General features: G+C 36.8%; 1 protein-coding gene and 1 long non-coding RNA gene across 8 annotated transcripts in view; one reads left to right on the plus strand and one right to left on the minus strand.

Moving 5' to 3' along the window:
* Nucleotides 1-20,620, plus strand: part of LOC100650924 (protein expanded) — a 118,214-nt gene that overhangs the window by 2,825 nt on the left and 94,769 nt on the right. The gene's annotated exons all lie outside the window — the stretch shown is intronic.
* On the minus strand, nt 307-3,683 carry LOC125385327. Its single transcript, XR_007224438.1, has 3 exons — nt 3,321-3,683; nt 1,198-3,067; nt 307-1,048 (listed from the first exon to the last, which is right to left on the minus strand). It is a non-coding gene; the product is annotated as an uncharacterized LOC125385327 (long non-coding RNA).

The following is a 20,620-nucleotide window of genomic DNA, read 5'->3' on the forward strand; positions in this document are numbered from 1 at the left end:
GCCTGATTGCAGGCACAGAACGGTTCCTCAACGCGGCGCTCTCTTCAACTTTGGCTCGTCGTGTTGAATGTTAATACGTAGGAAACGGTAGCCGTGCCGTGACTATTACCATGCTTTATATACTTGAAAGTAGTTTAAGCGCAATAAAACATTCGTCACTAAACCATTCTCGTAAAGGATTACTGGTACTGGTTTAAAAAATACTATTGGTATTAATACTATTTACTTATTTATTGTCATAATTTATAACCTATATATAGGTTTTAGTATTATATAGGTATAGTATTATATAGATACACAGTATTATATTTATACACAGTATAACTCTTTGTTGTTTTATGTTGAATTGAATTACATTCTTTGTTTTATTTTGTTTATTTCAATCGGACTATACAAAGTATTCTTTTTTACGTATTAGTACAGGTGCAAAAGTATTGAAATATAAAGTATTGTACTTAAATAAGACGGGTTAATACTTGTATTACTGAACTATACGATCTCATTTCGCAGCAAAATAGAATTTAATGAGCCCATAAATTGTATGACTCTTAATTTGCAAATACATTGATTAATCGTAGATTATCTTTATGAATTTAGAATTAATTTATGATACAAAACTGTGATTATTCCTTCATATTACAAACTATATCTGCATTATATTAATTTTTTTTTAATAATTTAATTATTTTTAATTTTTCAAATCTACGAATATATCGATCAGTTGCAGATTAACTCTATCAATATTTAGTTTTAATATCCCTTTAATGTTATTAACTCATATAATTTCAATTATGACCTTTTTCAAACTACATAGAATTTAAAAATTCTATAAATTGCACGATTCTTACTTTTACAAATATATTGATCAATCACAGATTACGATAAGAAGACTGTTTGCAATCGATAATCTTTACAACCATCAGTTCGTCGAATCGCTATTAACGTTTTAACGACTTACATTTTGCGTCGCATCATTGTTTATTTCGTACGCGCTGGTAGACATGTGAGGAAGAAGAGAAATGTATTCTTCTTTCGTTTAACGTAAAACCTGCAGGTCGTGGAATGCGCAGTCTAGTATTCATGATATCGTAATTTACTGTGTATGTATGTAGCTATATAGACATATATACTATCCGTGTCGTGGAAACTGCGTTATATATTGTTATATAACGTTATATAGTTTTGTACCTTACGCACCCCTTGTCTCTTGTTGCCTTGTGCCTTTTGTGTGTTTGTCCTGCGTAAATATCGCCTGTGCAAAATACTTTTCGAGGCTACGCTGTAGGCCGTTGTGTGCCAGAGTGCCAGGGCAAATAATATCCAGGCATCTCTTTAGCCGACATTCAAGAGTTCGTCCAAGCATCTTTTCATTTTCATCTCGTATACCAAAGTTGCTCAAACTATTTCAAGTATTCAAGGGCTCGAAATCTTAACCTGCTAAGATGCATTTTATTGAATTCAGGTGTTTTTGCTATGTTGAAGGAAATCCGATCCGCTTAAATACCTCGAATAACTCGAAGAGATAAATTCCATTCTTTTAGTTGCTATACTTGAATATTTATAAGCCTTTCTAACATATTCGCATATGTTTGAATTTTTTAATTTAAAATTTCATTGAGAGTTTGCATTGTGGCATAGGGGAACAGATTCAAATTAATAAAACAATCGCAGAAACTGGGGCGTTTTCTTCTATCATCGTTATTTATTGTTTTATCGTACTATAGTGGAATGTAATCTTATTATATACATTTATTCCTTGATAATTGTAACCTGATACATAGCATTATAATTTCGTTATAATAGCCGAGAAATTCAAATTATTTGTAAGTAAATCTGTGTGGTGTATATGAATTCAACATTTTGTAAAATTGTGTTTAAAATTTCATTGGTAACTTACATATTTAATTTCGTATATAATGAGAGTTGAATAAGATGTTCGTAAATTTCTAATCGGGATAATACAGAAATGCAAATTATTTGTAAGTGGCATGTATGCATTTCAAGATTTCTAGGTTTCTGCTTAAAATTTTATTGTTAATTTACACGTGTAATTTAGTATATAGTGGGATATATGTATAGTATTCATTCTCTAATTAAAGTGTCATGAAAGCACAGTGAGACAACGAAGTCTGTGCAAAATATTTCTAAAAAGGAAGAAATTTTGGTCCACGAAAAATTCGCTACCTGTGTCACGTACGGTTTAGGCATACCACTGTGTGCGAGATGAACTATACGATACCCCAGAACCGTAATGAATAATATTGCGATCATGTCAGGATAGCTCTTCGTACGTGATTGCCAGCATCTCTTTTCGGACGAGGTCGAAAGATACCTCTGGACCAGATCGTAAGAACAAAGAAAGTCGTCGATGATGTAGTATTTGTCGTAATATGTAATTCGTGGTATAAATGAAGTCAAAATGGATGAAAATTTATCAAATAGATAATGCATGAATTTGATCAATTTGAAGATTCAGTTCGATTACTTGCTCCTGTCCAGTCAGGAATTGGTTATATTGGCGTATATTTGACATGTTTTCGAACTCGATTCTTTCAAAGACAAAGACTCTAACACAATTTTGTTGTTCTTTATTTTCATTTCATTTTGAGTTATAGAATCTCCCTGGCTTCGTTTGTACCGCGAGTTTATGGCCTATGATACATACTTCTTCATATATACATACACATGTATACACGCATGTATGTATACATATGTATATCAATCGGTTCATGAAACAAAAAGATTATCAGAGTTCTTCAGACATAATAATTGACAGTAAATATTCGAGTTGGATAAATCTGTATATCCTTGGAAATCCGGTAAAAAAAAAACTACCTCAACATTCTTTCTTATTTGTTCTCGTTCTTTCTACCGCAATAACGATTTTGTCCAAAGTGGCGGCTCGTGGAAGTATCGTCTCGATTTTACGAGCAGACTAACCTGGAATCCATCATTTCTCTAAGATCCACTTAAAGTTCCAATCCGACGATGTTTCCTGGAACCGGTGTACAGTAACTGCGTCCGTGATTCCTCCGACATATTTTCACTTCTTCCGATTGTATTCAGTCTGAAAGAAAGTAATGGCCACGCTCTTAGATTCTACCCATGGGGAACTCAGAAGAAATTCTTTGGCTTAGAAAAAATTAGCGTGCGTCCATTGAGATCGTAAATTTTTTTTAAAACCACTGGAACAACCGTGATCGTCACACGAGAAGATATCAAAGGAAAAATCGAATGTTTCTTTTTTTCTTCCGTTAGTGTTTAGATTTTCTTTTTTTTACGGTTTTTAGGATGGCCACGGACAGGCCAAATATACATACCGAAAGTAGCCGAGAATTCCGAGCTATTTTTCTTGAGGAAATCACAAAGAATGTGGTCGAAGGCGGAACGCGCAGGTGCTCCTGGTTCCCTTCTCTCTTTCTCCACGGTTCAGGTCGATTCTGCTTCATTCCTCCTGTTCCCTCTCTTCCTCTCTCTCTCTTTCTCTTTCTCTTTGTACACATCTTTCTTTCTTTCTCCCTGGTATAATCTTCTCCCCGGCTGTAAAAATTGTCTACGAAGGTCTAAATATTCGGAGGATACCGTGTGGTGATTATAATTCCTGGGTTGAAGTTGCCTCGAACGAAGGAATGCCAAGGGGCGGCTAAGACAAAGCGCCATCTCCAGCTTCGCCCTTTATCTCTTCACCACTGAAGATTAGTATCTATAGTCGGACGACAGATGGTGGTCGGTAGCTACACACCACACACTACATAGTACACAGTCCGGATTCTATATACTATATAAAGTTTCAAGCTTCAAACGGAGAACTTATTATTTCTCCTTTTTTTCCCTTTCCTTCCTTTCTTCTTTTTTTCTTCTTCGCCTATATAGCTATTCCATACGTGCCTCTCTCTCGGTACTTTTCGGATTTGTCCGATTAAACGTAACAGTTGGTAATGCTAGTTCGCATATGGGTCACGACACGAAACAAAAGTCTAATTAAGCATGAATTCAAATCGTAAATAAACGAATTTCTATGGTTTCAACCACGCCATGTTATCTAATATCATCATATGTTATCGTACACCGGTAGTGAAGACCTTTTTGCTTTCGCGTCTGTATATATAAGCCTGTGTAAAAATGTTAGGTTATCCTTTGATCGAGCCTTCAGAAAACATTTTTAATGGCATTATGCTGTGGCTATGGAAAATATGTATTTGCACACCATTGTATTTATTATAGCATTTTTACATACTTGTTAATTAGATCCAAATGTATTAAATGTTGCATCATCTAGTAGTATTTCATACGACTACAAAAATTTTATATTAAGAAAGTGATCTGTAAAACTTGGAAAAAAGCGCTTTGTTGAAAAATAAAGATATGTGTAAATACTTTCTGTAGTCACCGTATAGTGACTTTAGACATCTTTTCATGGTTCTAGCTGGGTGTGGTTTCCTTTACTATGTAAGAGGTTAGTTAGGAAACCTGAATTTCTTAGAGTTATCATTATCAAAGGGACTAGATCAGTGAAGAGGTCTGTACTAATTGTAATAGCTCTATAGTAGTAATGAATTTAGATTATCGAAGAAATCTGAATTTCATCTGATTTGAAATACTAAAAATATTTCTTAAAGTACAAATGACATTATTAAAACATTATTTCACAAGATGTTGGAGATTGGAAATAATTCTTGCTACCGAGAAAAGAAAATCATACAAAATATTGATTATTTCAAATTAATCGATTCTTTTTACGCAAGCTATCGTTAATCCTTAAGAAGAAAACATTCCGTTTTAGTAATAGTACTAGTAGGCTGGTCTAACGATAACACTTTTGCGTAATATCGTATGTTATATACCTATGAGTGAACGCGTTGTACCGATCACGGGAGTAATGCAGCAAAGAATGGAAAAAAGAAAGAAAAAGCAAAAGAAGTTGGATCGAAAATTTACGAGACACGGCTGCGAGCTGTTATTGGTCGATAAAACGTTTAAATATCTGATAACAGTACCGGTGATCGGTATCGAAGGAATCGGAATCGGGAAGGTGTTTTCGGGTTTGATCGCGTGAGACACTCTAGAGTCGAGCGAAAGAGCATTTCGGTGCTAACGGCTTTTGCGAATTTTCGGCACGGGACAGCTGATGTATTCTGGTATAATACATGCTTCCGTCCTCTCGTAACAGCCGTAGTTTGGGATAGGGAGAGCTCCGTGGAAACGTAATCACCGAGAAGAATATTGGCCGAGCTAATCGGCCTGGCCAACCTTCTTCTTCACGTGTAAAATCCATTCTCGAGAAATTCGCGATGGCTGTACGTATATACACGAGCGTATCGGGGTGTCCGCAATTATCGTAATTATATCTCGATGCGATGAGTCATACTCATGGTTGTGCTAGTGTATACTCGTAATACACGAACCACGAGAAAGAATGGAGAATGCGGATCGTTTCGCATCCGTCGCCGTTGCTTCCACCGTTTCGAATCGTGCTCGCACGAAAACCTGTATGATCGCTCGTTCGTATACAATAGTATACATACATACATACATACATACTTCGTTCTTTCGCTGGCTGGAAACGCGATTACGTACGCCATACTTAGCCCTACACAAAATATCGGTATACGTTACACTGTTGGCCAAAGTATATACGTAGATATTAGGGTACTTACCGATATTTAGTACAAATCGAATACTTTTCAGTGCTTTTATCTCCAAGTTATTTTATCGTAAATTTGTTATTTCATTCGTCTCGTATGTTACAACGAAAGAAAGTCAAATTTGTTGGAGCTTGCCAATAATATATATAATATAACGAGTAGATGCAATAATACTTATTCGCGTACATATAGGTATACGGTTAAATCAATATACATACGTACATGACGCATGTGTACGTAAAATTGAGATCAAAACACAGTGATTGTTCCCTGCCAATATAGAAAAAGGGAAAATTCTTAGAAATTCACAAATGTTACGCAACGGCAAAAAATTGAATGACATATCGTTGAGAAGGTCATGTGCAGTATTTAGACGGACGAATACTTATGCAGGCGGTTACATAATGCATAGTCGATTTTCGATTATGCTAGTTCATTCTTCGACAATGTGATAAAACGACGAGGAATTGGAAATGAACGATGAAACTCGACTTGTGTAAATAAGCATATGGATTCCTCTTTTGTTTCGAATTCGCACTAGATTAGACGAAAAACAAGGCGAACATTCGGAATATTATCTGACAGCGGGCTATGTAGAGTTAATTTACAAGCTTTGTTGGCAATGTGGCTAAAATATGTGACAAAATATGTATAGACTATCATAATCCATTCTTCGTTATTTGATCTGTAACGACGATTCGAAATTCTGATTCGAGCGTGTAGATATCCGAGAAAAAGAACAGATAACGCGATAGGTTGTTATATAATTTTTGGTTACGTATCTTTGGTTGGTTTGTATACATATTTTTGTAACAATTAATACTTCGATCCTCTAAGTTTACGATTACATTCTTTCACAAATATGTAGATACTCAAATAACATTTGAAATAAAATAGCAAAACAAACATTAGACGACGATTCACGAAAACTTTTTACGAATATATTACGTGCGTTATATAAAAGATCTTAAAATTTTATTAATGAGATACGACCATCCTGATTATACTGTTCAAATCTGAGACCTATATGAAAATGTATATATGTATATATGTATTCGAAGCAAATAACAATCTGTTTAGAAGAAATTTAAGGTGGCCGAATTAAGCTACTCATCCTGTATAACATAATGTATATTATAAAATAATGTGTAAAGATTAAAAGCTTTTAAATGGTTTTGTAATTACGAGACGCAACGTATAAGTATTGAAATACTTTCGTAAGTCTGTGGAAAATTTTTATTTGTACGTTGCCAACCCGTACGGTTTTGTAACGATGAACAATTCGATCGTTCGCGATTCACGATGAAATGTAAAACAGCGTTACACGTAGTACGTTCTATCTACGGAGTAGGATTTACGGATGGCTGTGTTCGACCTGTATAATCTCTGTTCATGATCCATAATGCATCGATGAGTACCGTCTGCCTGATCACAATTTATAATTTATTGCCAAGTTACGAAGCATCTCCTGCAGCTTTTTCTCCCTTGCCTTCCCGGGCACGTTGATTGTTGTTCGAAGTCTGGTAGCAACTTCTCTCTTGTAGAACATGCTGTGAAATTCCGTCGATTTAAATGGCGTTCAAGGTAAACGCTTCGATTGAATTTACGTCCGTCGCTCTTCTCCGCGATTTCTTATTTACGTGTGAATATTGCGAACACGGAATTGCTTCGCGAATCTCGTTTCGCGTGGAAATCAGAATTAACATCATTCTTTTCGTCCTTTAAAGACGGATACGGGACTAGATATATAGCGATATATGAAAGTAAGGATTTGTACGCTTATCGTAGAAACTTTTATGAACTTATTACGAGTGGAGGAACTTTTTTGAAATTTCATTAGCAGTGTAACGAGATACCTACTACTATCGATCGTATTCGTATTTGAGACTAATTTGGAGATACGTATCTATAGATGTTACGAGCTATTTATTGAAAATATATACCTAGTAAAAAATTAGTATGCAGCACGAAGGTTCAAGTGGTTCTATATATAGAAACAATGTTAAAGAATTATTATTAAGTATTGTAGTTGATTAATACGATAACTAACTGTACAAATACTCTCGTGAGCCACTGCATCTTCGTATCTGTATGAATAATTTACAATGTATTCTGTGAATTCGGTTTCTCAGTAAGGGTTTCTCGACGTTTCGAAATATAGGTATGTGGTTTCGTGGTTGCGAAGATACAATAGAACTCTATTTGTCGGCACCCACATCCGCAGACAAACAGTTCGTTAATTCTCTCTATTGTCTATAATTTTTCCTTCATATAATAGGAGTTCACGTTAATTAAGTGGAGTCAATCGATTGAACTCCGATCGATTAACGTGACTTAATTGACTCCACTTAATTAACATGAACTCCTATTATACTAATTGGGCATTAATTATGATTTCATTCGAGTAAATGAAATTTAGTCAAATGCAGTTCTCTGTATATTATTGGCGGATGAAAATGAAATATTTATTAAACCGACGTAGAATACAGCGTAACGGAAGTGACGTTCCGAAAAGCTGAGCCTCGTCGATCGATTTTCCAAATCCCAGCAGACATTGGGCATTGTTAGGGGATTTGGACATTGTTATAGGGCTCGTTATAATACTGTCGTTAGTCAGATATAATGGGCCAGATATAATGCGCAGGTTGAGTGCGTGATCTTTCCTCGCACTTTAAGGTAGGTAATTTCCTAAGACAAATCAAAAAGAATCTTCTAGTCTCTAAACTTACAGAAGGTTAATACAACCGATGTTAATACAATCAGTGATATTTAAATAGCAAATGTATGTAATATTGTATACATATATGTAGCGGATAGTAAAATGTATCATCTCTAAAACGTTTCTAAAATTCGAAACTGCATCGCGAATAATAAATGGGTATCCCGCATACGCGGTACTCGATCGTATAAAGTTCACTCGGAGTTACACGGTTCTGGTGCTGCGCTGCGCCGCGCCAGGATGATTTTACGCGGTGAGGAACCTTTGAGTATCCCAATCCAATATTTTTCAGTACCCGCATGGCATCCGCTATAGCGTTCGCCGTTCGTCGCACATATTTCCATTTCGCATAAATATCGAACGGCGCGGAATAAAAAATAGCGCTTTCGTGTGGCGATGCGAATACTCTCCGCAGAAAATTCTCGCGAAATAATTGGACGTACACGCGCGTACCAGTAAAATAACTTACAAGTACTACCTTCTCTTCCACCGTTTCCTTCCTCTCCCTCCTTCATCTCATCCTCCTCTTCTTCTTGCAACCCTTTTTGATAAGGCTATTTCTCAGGAGCCCATTGCGAAAGCATTTCTCAATTTATGTGCAACCATCATTGATATTCCGTCGAGGAGCACGATTCTTCTCCAGGTAAAGTTAGGGGAGAACGTGCCATAGAAAGGAATTTATGGGAAGGGCTTGCGGTGTTCCGACCTTCACGGTCACGTTGCAGCCGGACCTCAAACCGCACGAAAGTTATTCCGAACAATTCCTTCCGAACGCCTTGTCTCCGATTCGCATGGACCCGGTCCCATATAGAATAGAACGAACATTATTGTGAACTGCAGTTGGAGTACGGCGAGCACGTGCGCGTGTACAGTGATTTTTATCGTCGATCGCTGATAAAACAAAAATTTGTTCTATCTTCTTTTTAGAAATATACTTTCTTCTATCATTTTCATCTCTCTCTTTTTTTCTTGCTTTGACGAAGAAAAGGTGACGAAAAGAAAAGGTACTTCGCACCTTCGTTGAACAAATTGTTAATCCGTTGAATATAATTACTAAAGACAGATCAACTACAGTTAGGTTGACTTTATTCCTTGCAAATATAAATACGAGATGATGTATGCTTAAAGGAAATAAAAGATGAAGAATTTTTAAATAAAGAAATTGTCGGTCAGAGTCCTCCTACATCTCAGAGCTTCATCAAGCAACTCGTCTTTTTTCTGTTAACGGCTTAATCCTCTGCAACGAAGATTTCGTTTGCTTACAAAATTAAAGATTTTAATTGATCATAATTCTTCGATCTCGATCTATAAGTTAGGGATTGAGAATTATTATTAGATCGCAGTTGTTTATGAATCTGTGTGTTTTTTAAAAAGCACGTAAAAGAGAAAAGTACGCATAATATAAAAAAATTTAGCGTGCATGAAATAAATCTTTACATGAATTCCACGTTTCCTTAGTTGTTGATCACCTCGCACCATACGCTTTAGACGTACGTACTTAATTTACGACACGATATCGTTCATCTGACGTTTTGTAGGAAATATCCCGCGTGTTCGTTTTTCTATAATTACAACCGACAGTGAATATTCTTTCATAGATGCGAAAGGAATAGGTGATAAATATTGTATAAAAATTATTCAATCGATAAAACATATATTTAGGTTGTATTTCTTGAGTTATGTTAATGACGAGATAAATTTGTATAAATATCCGCAGTCTAGATATTATTAATAGACGATTTTATGTCACGAGATCATATTGTATTTATTTACATATATGGGTACATAACTTTCAAGTTACATGTTTGTAATAAGCTATAGATCATTGTTACTTTCATGTCCGATTTTGGCAAAATTGTGTGTTTCGACATGAGCAATATACTTGACGCAGAAAGGAATTCGGGTTGAAATGATGCGGGTACGTTTCTTAAGAACAATTTTCTCGAAGAACACGTTACTTCGACAACCAAAATGCAATATAATTACTCCTTCGCGTTACTATTACACCACCATTACACCTTTATACTATCATTCTGAAACATAAATCATCCACTTTTGTCTCTAACAATTATCTACCTCGTACACCAATGTTTATTACAGTCTTTCGTAGCAATCCTGATCTATTTAATGAACGCCTCTAAATTTCAATGACATTCTCTTAGAAACAGTTTGCATTGGGTTCTCGACTAAATCTCACAGTGTTAAAAGTTCAGCCCTTAAAATTCTTGCCATGAAAGGTCTCGTCACAAAACTCCATAACTATACTTTCATCGTACAATGTCGTACTGGCGAGGAAACGCGGTTCACCCTATCCTAACGAGAATAGAAAGGCCTCGCTTGAAAATCGACGACTGCGACCCCCTCTCTTCTTCTTGCCCCTTTCGATTACAATTTCAGATCGATTCGTACATCAATGAGCGGACATAAATCGCTTTTACCGTAAACAGTACAAAACAGAACAATGGACATCGCGATAAAAATATCCTGCAGAAGCTTGGAGGCAGAGTGGTCCGTTGTACGCGCGCGCACTCCACACATAAACACACATATATACATAAGCTAAGGCCTAAGGCATCTCCTCTCTTAAAGGTATACGCGTCTTTCTCGGTAGAAATGGCAAGGAACGCGAGAACTACTCGTTATGCATCCGAGTAGCGTGGATAGGGGAAGACCGTACGATCGGCCCTCGGAATCGTCGTGGATTCTGTTTCTTCGTTCTGCTCTCCACGGAGCCGCGGCCGCGCGGAGGAAAGAAACCCGCTGGCAAGCTCGATCGTGGCTCGAACGGGTGTGAATGCCCGTACGTGCCAGAAACGAATAATGAAGCCGCGGTACGATCCACGATAAAACCTGATGCCGTTGGAACGCCACTCACGTACGAATCCTTTACCTTGTACCCGATTTGCGAGCGAGCTGGTCAACATTGCCGTGTCTACGAGCCAGGTTGCCCCGTGACTGCTCCCCTTGTATCGTGTGTCTCCTCGTAGACCAGCTACGGCGAACTTTCACGTGTATACAGGGTGTTCCAGTTTTTTGCACTGCAACTTCATTCGCACGATTGATGGGTGTAAATAAAGGTGCAGTAAAGAAGGTTTATTAAAAAATTATAGGAAGGATTGAATATAAGAATAAAGTACGGATATCAATGTTTTATAGGAATCGGTAAGAGGAGAATTTTATCTGAACGTAAATAGATGGGTCGAGTGTCTGAAAATTTATAAAAACGTTACGACTACGTTATGAGTGTTTGTGCATTTATGGGAAATTTAAATGCGTAAAAATAAAAATCCGCAGAATGCGTATAATGTACGGAAGTGTACGAAACATCTAAAGTAAAGTACTGGTTGTAATAGCCAGAAGATGAGACGAATCTTTATTTAGATTTTGCTTTTCTCAGTTATATTTTCCGGTTATATCATTGATTGGAAATATAAACGCAGTTTAGTTAGTGAAATATCTTCTGTATGAAACTGAAATACCTTGTGTATGTACGATATGCAAATTTGTGCAATATAATACGTTTCGTTAAACGTCTTTCTTCTTAAACAAATCTTCCTTCTTTTTCTTCTTTCTGCGTAAAAAATGTTATCTCTTTACTATCTTATTGTAATGTAACTTCGTACGCCTTTATTATGCCTTTATATTACGATTATGATAATATTATAGAATAAAAATGCGAAGGAAGCAGAAAAGAAGCTTAATTTGTCGAGAACTATAACTATACTACTGTTGAAATTAATTAGACCTTGTAGGTATAAAATGTCTGTGTAGCATACCGTGTGATGTTTGATAAGGAATTAAAAGAACGAGTAACATCTTATGCGAGGAGATTTCGAAACCTTGAAATTTCGGCGAGTATGAAAATTGTGCGCATATCCCAGAGTGATTCACGCGAATATTATATCAGATTGAATAAGAATTGAGAATTTGAAAATTGAAGGAGTATCGAGAATTTTCTTTACCTTGCAGGATATCTATACGAGATGTATGTCCGTATAATATTTACTGTGGTAAGAAAGGTGTGACAGTCTTGTTATTTTTGAGACTATCGACTTTTATCAAGTCATATCTGTAACGTCATGATTTCATAGTAAGGCGAGCCTGTGGTTATTTTTAAATTCATTAAAATGCCTGTTTTACTTTTTAATGATTTCTCGTAGCCTTCTTAAACTCAAGAAATCATTCAACGTTTTAACATATCGTATAATTAAAAATTAATTAAACATTAAAGCTAATATATATAAAATAAAGTAACGAATATAAAATATAGAATAAATACTATAAAAACTAATCAATCACAATTCTTTTAATTTATAAGCAAATGAAATTCTAGTTAGACAGGATTAACGTATAAGGGGTGTCTTAATTCAATTGAAAATCCATACATAAAGAAAGAGTAACAAAACATTTTCGGATGATATTCTTGGTTGTATTCAAATATTGGATACCAAAGTCCTAGAATTCCAGATGCTTCATACTCGTACATGCTTTGTATTTGTGCATTGACTGTAATATTGGAAACACCGAGATTTTTAGAACGAGTCAATACATTCTAATCTAATTGCGCTCTCGTTCGTACAATCTGGCCTGTATATTTGTTCGCTGGGTATGGCTCATAAGGCGTTAAAATAGTCTTAAAATTAAGTGATTAACGTCCAACTTTGCCTGACGAACGAGATACGATCGTGTGTTTCGAACTGCATATTCACGGACCGTGCAGGTGATTTTTGAATACATATTTACGGCTCGCCCCATATTTTGAAAAACGAAAGAAATTCTAGATAGGAAATATCGACTAAGAAGGGTGGTACTTTTCGCCTATTTTGCGATTCTCGCGTTATCAGGACAAGGCGATCGCGCATAGAACGGTTCGAATAAATTTGCACGGCGCCCCGTTTACGTTCGCGCGTTGCTTTCTCTGTAGCTTTCTTAAAAATATCTTCGTTCCCCTACATGGAATTCGACCATCCGGCAATACCGGATCGGCTCCCTCGTAGCCGACACGGACCTGTCTTCGAATTCAGCTAACGTAGACCGTCCACGTCCGCGACGTCCACCCACGTAGTGGCCGAAGAACAGAAACGAAGGAGAGGAAGGAAGAGGGAGTGGAAGTTGTAAATAGTATGGTGCCTTTTCTGCTTCTGAAAATTCATTGCTTTTTGCGCCGTTTTCCACGGCGGGACTATTAACGGCGCACTCGAGCGCCCTACGGAGTCGCGAGTTATATGACGGAATTTATACGTACTTAAACGCGCTATTATCGTCCTTTGCACGAGATCGCGTGGGCGCGTGTGACAGTAACTGCTGGACTTTGCGGGAAGACGTGACACACGATATACATTCGAAAGTCCATGTCAGCCTCTCGAAGAGTCTACTCCTTTTCATTTTCGTTTTTTCTCCGTTTATTGCGAAAAACTCGCGACATTCCAGAAGAATTCTGGGTGATTGTCCATAGTTAAGTGCGAGGTTAATACGTATTTAGAATATTTTGCTGGTGCAACACTCGCAACGTAAATTTTGATGATGTCAGGGGAATAATCTTGGACTATTCACCGATCGTTTATCTTTTATTTATCTGATATTTTATTCTTGCTATCTTATTACGTTATTACACGCATAGCTTTTGTATGGAATTAGATTAATAGCAGCGTGCAAGTGTACTGTATTTTTAGCATAATAGTATATTCTTCTTTCTGTTTTTATTCTTGCATTACATCAAGGACACGTTATTATTATTGAACATTTTGCACGAATAAGTAAATTGGGATAAATGTTCTTGTTTCATCTTGCGTACGATATACGAAAATAGAACTTAAAATCGACATTGATAGTGTTGATGTATTAGTTCGGAGTCTGTATTGGTCTTTTAAAGAGATATTGGTTTCTTTGATTTTGATGGGTTTTATAAGCGATTAAGTTCGAACACGATTTTTAAATCGTACTGAATGGGTATCGAACGATTACCAGAAACGTTACTAGAAATTAAAAGGTTTCGGATGACGCCGGCTGTGAAATACATGAAATATTCATACGTGATATTCGTGGCATCCTCTCGAACGTATCGTGAGTATCGAGAAACTTGGGTAGCCGGTGAAAGTACAGACCTCTGGTACCTACCAGCGTGTTGTTCTATACGTGGACACGTACGTTTTAAAATAATAATGTGACATGTGGTGTGAATGTACCGCGGAAATACTTTTCTTGATTGCGTGCCACATAGAAAATCAACGTAAACACGTACACATCTTCTTTCATTCATAAGTACATTACAACGCGATTCAAGCTTAATTATGACAAAACAATTTCTAATAAATAACTATGGCTTGAAATTATAATTCATAATTCATCATTGTCTTGTTACGATTTAGTAAGGTACTATATGTATATGACATGCATATTACGTACATGTATGTATGTAGTTGTAAATCTTACGTGAGAAAATTCGATGTTTTGGGTGGATTCTGTAGTGAAATTCGCAGGATCCAGGAAACGTCGGGTCTTTCGCGGTATTAATCCGAACCTGGATACAGGGTGCAGTATGCACTCGGAATGCAGCTCTCAAAGTGGGCTGCTCTTGGCTATCGGCGTGCATCGTGGAACTTGGCTACCTGGTGAAAGTACCTCCACCTTCGCAGCGTTGTGCGTGCATGTACATTGTACATCGATGCGCGTATTTACAAGAATTGCGCGCACACGATCGCTCTGTCTCGTATATATACGAATGTAGGCATGAGGTGAGATACTGCCAGATAGCGTGGCACGTAGTGTCAATGTACTCCATTGTGTCATCCGTCACGGGCTGTGAGATAACGTGGTTTCCGTAGCGATGGCTATGACCTGACCTATCGTTTCGAAGAAAGAAACAATGCGTTGGACGAATTGGAGGAAAATGATTGCTAGGCATATCATCATACCGTGTTCACTCTTGAATTCGTGCTTATAGCTCCTAATTGAAATTCCGATTGATCGCCTGATAAAATGGAAGTAGGTAAAGAGGGGACACAGAAACATGATTAAACTTTTGGCACACGTAACTTTTAGAGTGCTAAAAATACAAAATTCAAGTTCTAATATAATCTTCCAAAGATTATATCTAACGATCTTTATTACAATTTACTATGTGAAAAAATTATCTTTTTTAAATAATTAATTTATAGTAACAGATCAATACTTTTGAAGATACTAATTTTTTAATTAAAAGGATGATATAAATATTACCACCTTCTGAATCCTTCGTCGTTAGGATCGCGACTTGTTAAATTGTTCGGAAAGTTCCTAGCGATATACAACGGAAGATTCGATACTTCTTTTTTGAGAAATTTTTTATAGATTTTAGCAACGAATTTCTTCAGATAGATTTTACTCGAATTTCTTCAAGTTCTTAAAGTATTGAATTTCTTATGATTAAAAGAATTTTATAAAACCTAGAATACGTGATAATGAACGTTACCTCTCAATTATTGATACTGTGGATAATCATGATACTTCACGTAAAATTTGAGCTTGGTTATTTGTAATATTTAAGGTACTTAAAATACGCAATGTATACTATTGATTTACATAAGACATAGAATACAGATTAAAATAAAGCGATCTTTCCTTAAGTCTTATAACTCATTTCATCCTATGATTCAACGGTATCAATCGAGAGCTTACATTCAACAAATGAAATTGAATATCTTTATAATTAATTAATTTCAGATGTCTCTCTTTAATTTCCTTTAATATTCAACTAAGATGACGACCCCTGTATTTTATTCCGTTATACTTTTATTAAGCTATCGATCGTTAGTTCGCTACATTTTTCTAACCTTATACTTGTCATAAAGATAACTGGGATATGTATGATATGTATGATATTCAGTTATTAAGCTTATCTCACCGAAGACCTATTGCTATTTATTATGTACTTTCTTCAAATCCACTCGAAGCGAAGTCCATTTTCAATGTATCAATTACGTTACGCACAAAATGGTCGAGCATCGATGAATATTACATTCCTGTTCGAGTTTCACGTTACACTGGGATCGAGATCGCGACGTGCGGCAACGTGTGGAAACTGTTACGCCGAGATTCCGAGAGTCCACGTGGGTCTAGGGAAGGAGCGTTCTCCGTTCCAATGTCTTTTGAATTACCTGGCCGATTAATGTTCGCATTTACATCGAGGCAAGCGTCTATAGTCTAATTAATACGGCGCCCGGTGCAGCATGCTTCAAAGTGTGATTATCTTGCCCCGTCCACCGGCACGATAGGTTATATCTGTCAATTTATCGCCGTTTACTTAACGCGCTTGCGCCTGCGCAGCCCTGCGTGCACGTGTATACGAGTAACAACACCCACGCATACAACCTTTCTCCGGTAATGTACGCGCATGCGCACCACTTATACGCCCAGCGAAGCATAATCGAGCAAACTCCCTTATACATTACTTACTTTACGCGACAAGCGTGTACCACATCCCCGGTCATTACGTCGACTTATGCCTTATGCAACGAGTTTGTGCTGTGCGTGTGCTTTATCAACGCAACGCGACGTGACGATCTTTAGTTATCTTTACGCATTCCAGCTTTCTAGGCGTGGACCCAACTTCCACGGCGTGCCGCGTCTCCTACGCCTCTTGTTCCATCATTTATCGTGGTAACAGCGTGCCGGTGCGGCGTTCAGCTTATTGGCGCCATTACTTTGTAATTAGCGTTCCTTAAAGTTGCGCGTTAAAAGAATGTATCTACCTTTTTGTTTATACAAGTTCGGGTTGGACGGCGTTGATTAACTTGTTCGTGAGATGTAATGGACGTTTACCGTCTGCTACCACTTATGGAACCCTCCCGTTTGTTTGCAGAACCATTTTACGAAGCTTCTGTAACCCAACGTTCTTTTTTCTCGTTTTTTATTTTTAATTAACGTTGGCAAATTTTGGGGTTAATAATAACATACACTGATAGTGTGTACATGCTTAACGACATTTTCATTGTGAACTTGTTTGAGGTTATTCATTCTTATAAGTTGAAAATGTACGAAATGACTAGAAGAACGTGTTTCTTATAAACAGCCCGAGTCTGGAGTCTAATTAGCATTGACTAATTTACGTATAAAAGTGTTATACGTATACGAAGATCACAGGAGACAAAATATGACGAATACATCTTTAATTTTGATGTAATTCTATTATTAGGATATTATGACAAAATGGAATATTTGAATATAAATTACCATAAAGATAGAAGTAAAAAGAATCTATTATTTCCAGAGATACAGAGAAGTTTACCTTGTAGGAAGTTTTGTACGTACGGATGTATAAATAATTAGGTATAAATTGTAGAGATAGAAAGTATACATAATTGTTAATACGAACAATGTTTTAGTATCTTTCAATTTTAATATTACGACAAATAATATTTTTAAGGTTACCAAGAGAGAAGAAAATACATGTTTAATCCCAAAATGAAGTAAAAGGGGAATTTTTGCAACATTTGGATTAATTGACACGTTGAATTTTAAGACTACTCCCTTATAAAGGTATAAAATGTAACTTATTATTACATTTGCAATTTACTTATTATTACAAATTTTCATAAATCAGAAAAGATTAAGTTGAAATCCATAGAACGTCGTAACATAGTAGACGATCTTGTAACAACGGACCGCAGTGTAAACTGTCGGTGGCGTGTTCTGATCTTAATTCAAAAGTCCAGAAAGGGACGAATAATAACATGTAGGATAAAGAGGGATGCTACGACGGAGAAATACGTTTAACCGAGGGGACATAATATCCGAGTAGTTTGCCGAGGGCAAACACGAGGGCGACACGACCCCGAGGCTCGAAGAATTCGGCTCTTGGATCGAATTGACCTGCGTGCCTGTGGCTTCTTGCCAGCCGCGCCGCGTCGCGCTGTTGTGTGGCTCATTTTTCTGTCCGTGTTTTAGGATCTCTGTTATTAAACTGGAATGGCACAAACGTCGTTATACGTTAACCGTATGGCTGCTGTATCCGGGAACTATCAAACTAACGACGCCTCACGTGCGGCCGACTGGCCTAAAAATAGACGGTAGTCCCGCCATATAATTACGATCTCGGATTCCAGGATGTGGTCCAGGCGATTTAATTCGACTCTCTTCTTTCTGTTGTCGACGTCCGTGGAACGCCAATCGACGTATCCGTGCAACACACCAAGTCCCCGGTGGGTTCGCTTAGATCGTAATTTGAACTTCGTAAAATCGTTGCATTTGGCCTTTTCTCTGAAACCTGGTATACGCGTGTACGAAAAACTTTCTTAATGGGATGCGGGGCAGATTCCACCAGGACTTTTTTGTAGTCGTTTAAAACGTAGACTGACGTCACGTTTAATTGCACGTTCGAGTGATCGTTTCGCATGTTCTTATTTGGAACGTGTCAAATTGTTTTCTAGGAAATACTCATTTAACATATCTTGTGCCAGGTGGGATATTGGTCGATAATGGTAATCGGCAAGAGTAAAATGTTTACAAGGTTAAAACATGTTTGTTTGTTACATTGTTTGCTGTATCGTTGAAGTAAGACAAATGGAAGCGAAGACTTCGATATCTGGAATTCAACGGATACTTCGTTTTTCTGTAATATTTAAAAAAATATTCTTTAGCCTAACACTTCGTTTTGATTTAAACTAGTTCCAAAATCTTTATTCAACGAAAGTCTTTCAAGTCAAGATTTTCCGGAGTTCCTTTTATGATTATCGTACATAACAGTTTTTGTTCTAAAATTCAATTAAAAAAAAGATTTATAATTAATTTTGAATTAAAAACCGAGCTTGCAACATCAGTTTATTTTTCCAATGAAAAAGATGATATTACACGTGCACTATGAAAGAACGTAGAAAATAGTATGGAATGGTACTAACACGTACACTGACGATCGGATTTTCATTACCTACGATGCCATAAATACGAAGCTAATAAACAATTTCTATACGAAACCAATTCCTATATCTTAGAACTTTACGCGCGTATCTTACATAAATTATCATAAAAATTGTTTCCTACTGGGCATAACGCACACGTATATATATGGTAAAAATACCAACTCGGATTCGAAACGTACGCAATGAATGCTTGAGTTAGCTTGTGCCCTCGGTCATTGTCTTGTCGAGATTCCTCTGCAATGAAATACGGTTATCGTTCTGTCATGTCCACGAAGAAGTTCCAGGCGTTTAACCGTACGAAACGTAAATTTCAAGCAAGCAATTCGAGCCTCGCTTTAAAATATCATCGCGTCTACGTGTCAGTAGATTCCAGGTAATTAAGTTGCACTTACGCCACGTTCGTTAATATCGCTATTAGACGTACATTAAGCCACGTAATTGAAGTATTACATCTTTGGAATGCGTTGCGGTGTATCTGGCTGCGTTAATTGCCATGATAAAATTTGTTTTTCCGCGACGCTTAAAACCACGTTCAACGCTGAGAAGGTATACTCTTCTCCGGTAAGTTTGATACGGGAATCCTGTACGTGTTTTATGTCATACGGAGAATTTAACGATGAATGGTCCCATCCGCTTTGAAGCGTACGATCCTGCGGTGCATTAGGCTCGCCGAGTATCAGCATTGCTGACGCAGATTACGTGAGTCCATTTGTGCGTCGCGAGGTTAACACAACGCTGTACTAAATTCCTGGTGACGTGTCTGATCCTCGTACACACATAGCGTAGATATGCTCTGTGGAAAATGGATGAAGCAACCAGGCTTTCACGCTTTCTTTTTTACCTCGATATCTTTGATTCACGTAGCTGTATGTCTTCCATTACAAGCCCGATAAGGGATACGATATAAAGAATGTCCACGACATTGGTCGTAACCAATCACGTATCAATTTATACTTTCTTTCTAATGTGGTGAATCAGTTTTTGATCCTTTTCTGTGCTATAAATACTTCTATACACAACGGTTCACGAAGATATCCCAACATTTGCAGATATCTTTTACGAATATATTGTGAAACATTTATATAACGTTTATATTTATATAATGAATAGCCTCGGTCTATTAACGGGCCGTTTTGATCTGATCGATTTTAATTTTGGCTCTGATGTTAATTACAAATTGACGATTAGATCGTTAAAAAATTATCAATTAAAACGTATGTAGGTTTAGATTATACGTTAAAATTTATCACATCTACCGTGTTTATTTTTAGTAGCTTTTTTTACTATATGAAAGATTGGACTACAGAATAATTACTATGGTAGTTACAAAGTAGCGTAATATCTTTTTCAATAATTACTAA

This window comes from Bombus terrestris, chromosome 6, assembly GCF_910591885.1.
Source record: "Bombus terrestris chromosome 6, iyBomTerr1.2, whole genome shotgun sequence".
Classification (NCBI taxonomy): Eukaryota; Metazoa; Arthropoda; class Insecta; order Hymenoptera; family Apidae; genus Bombus; species Bombus terrestris.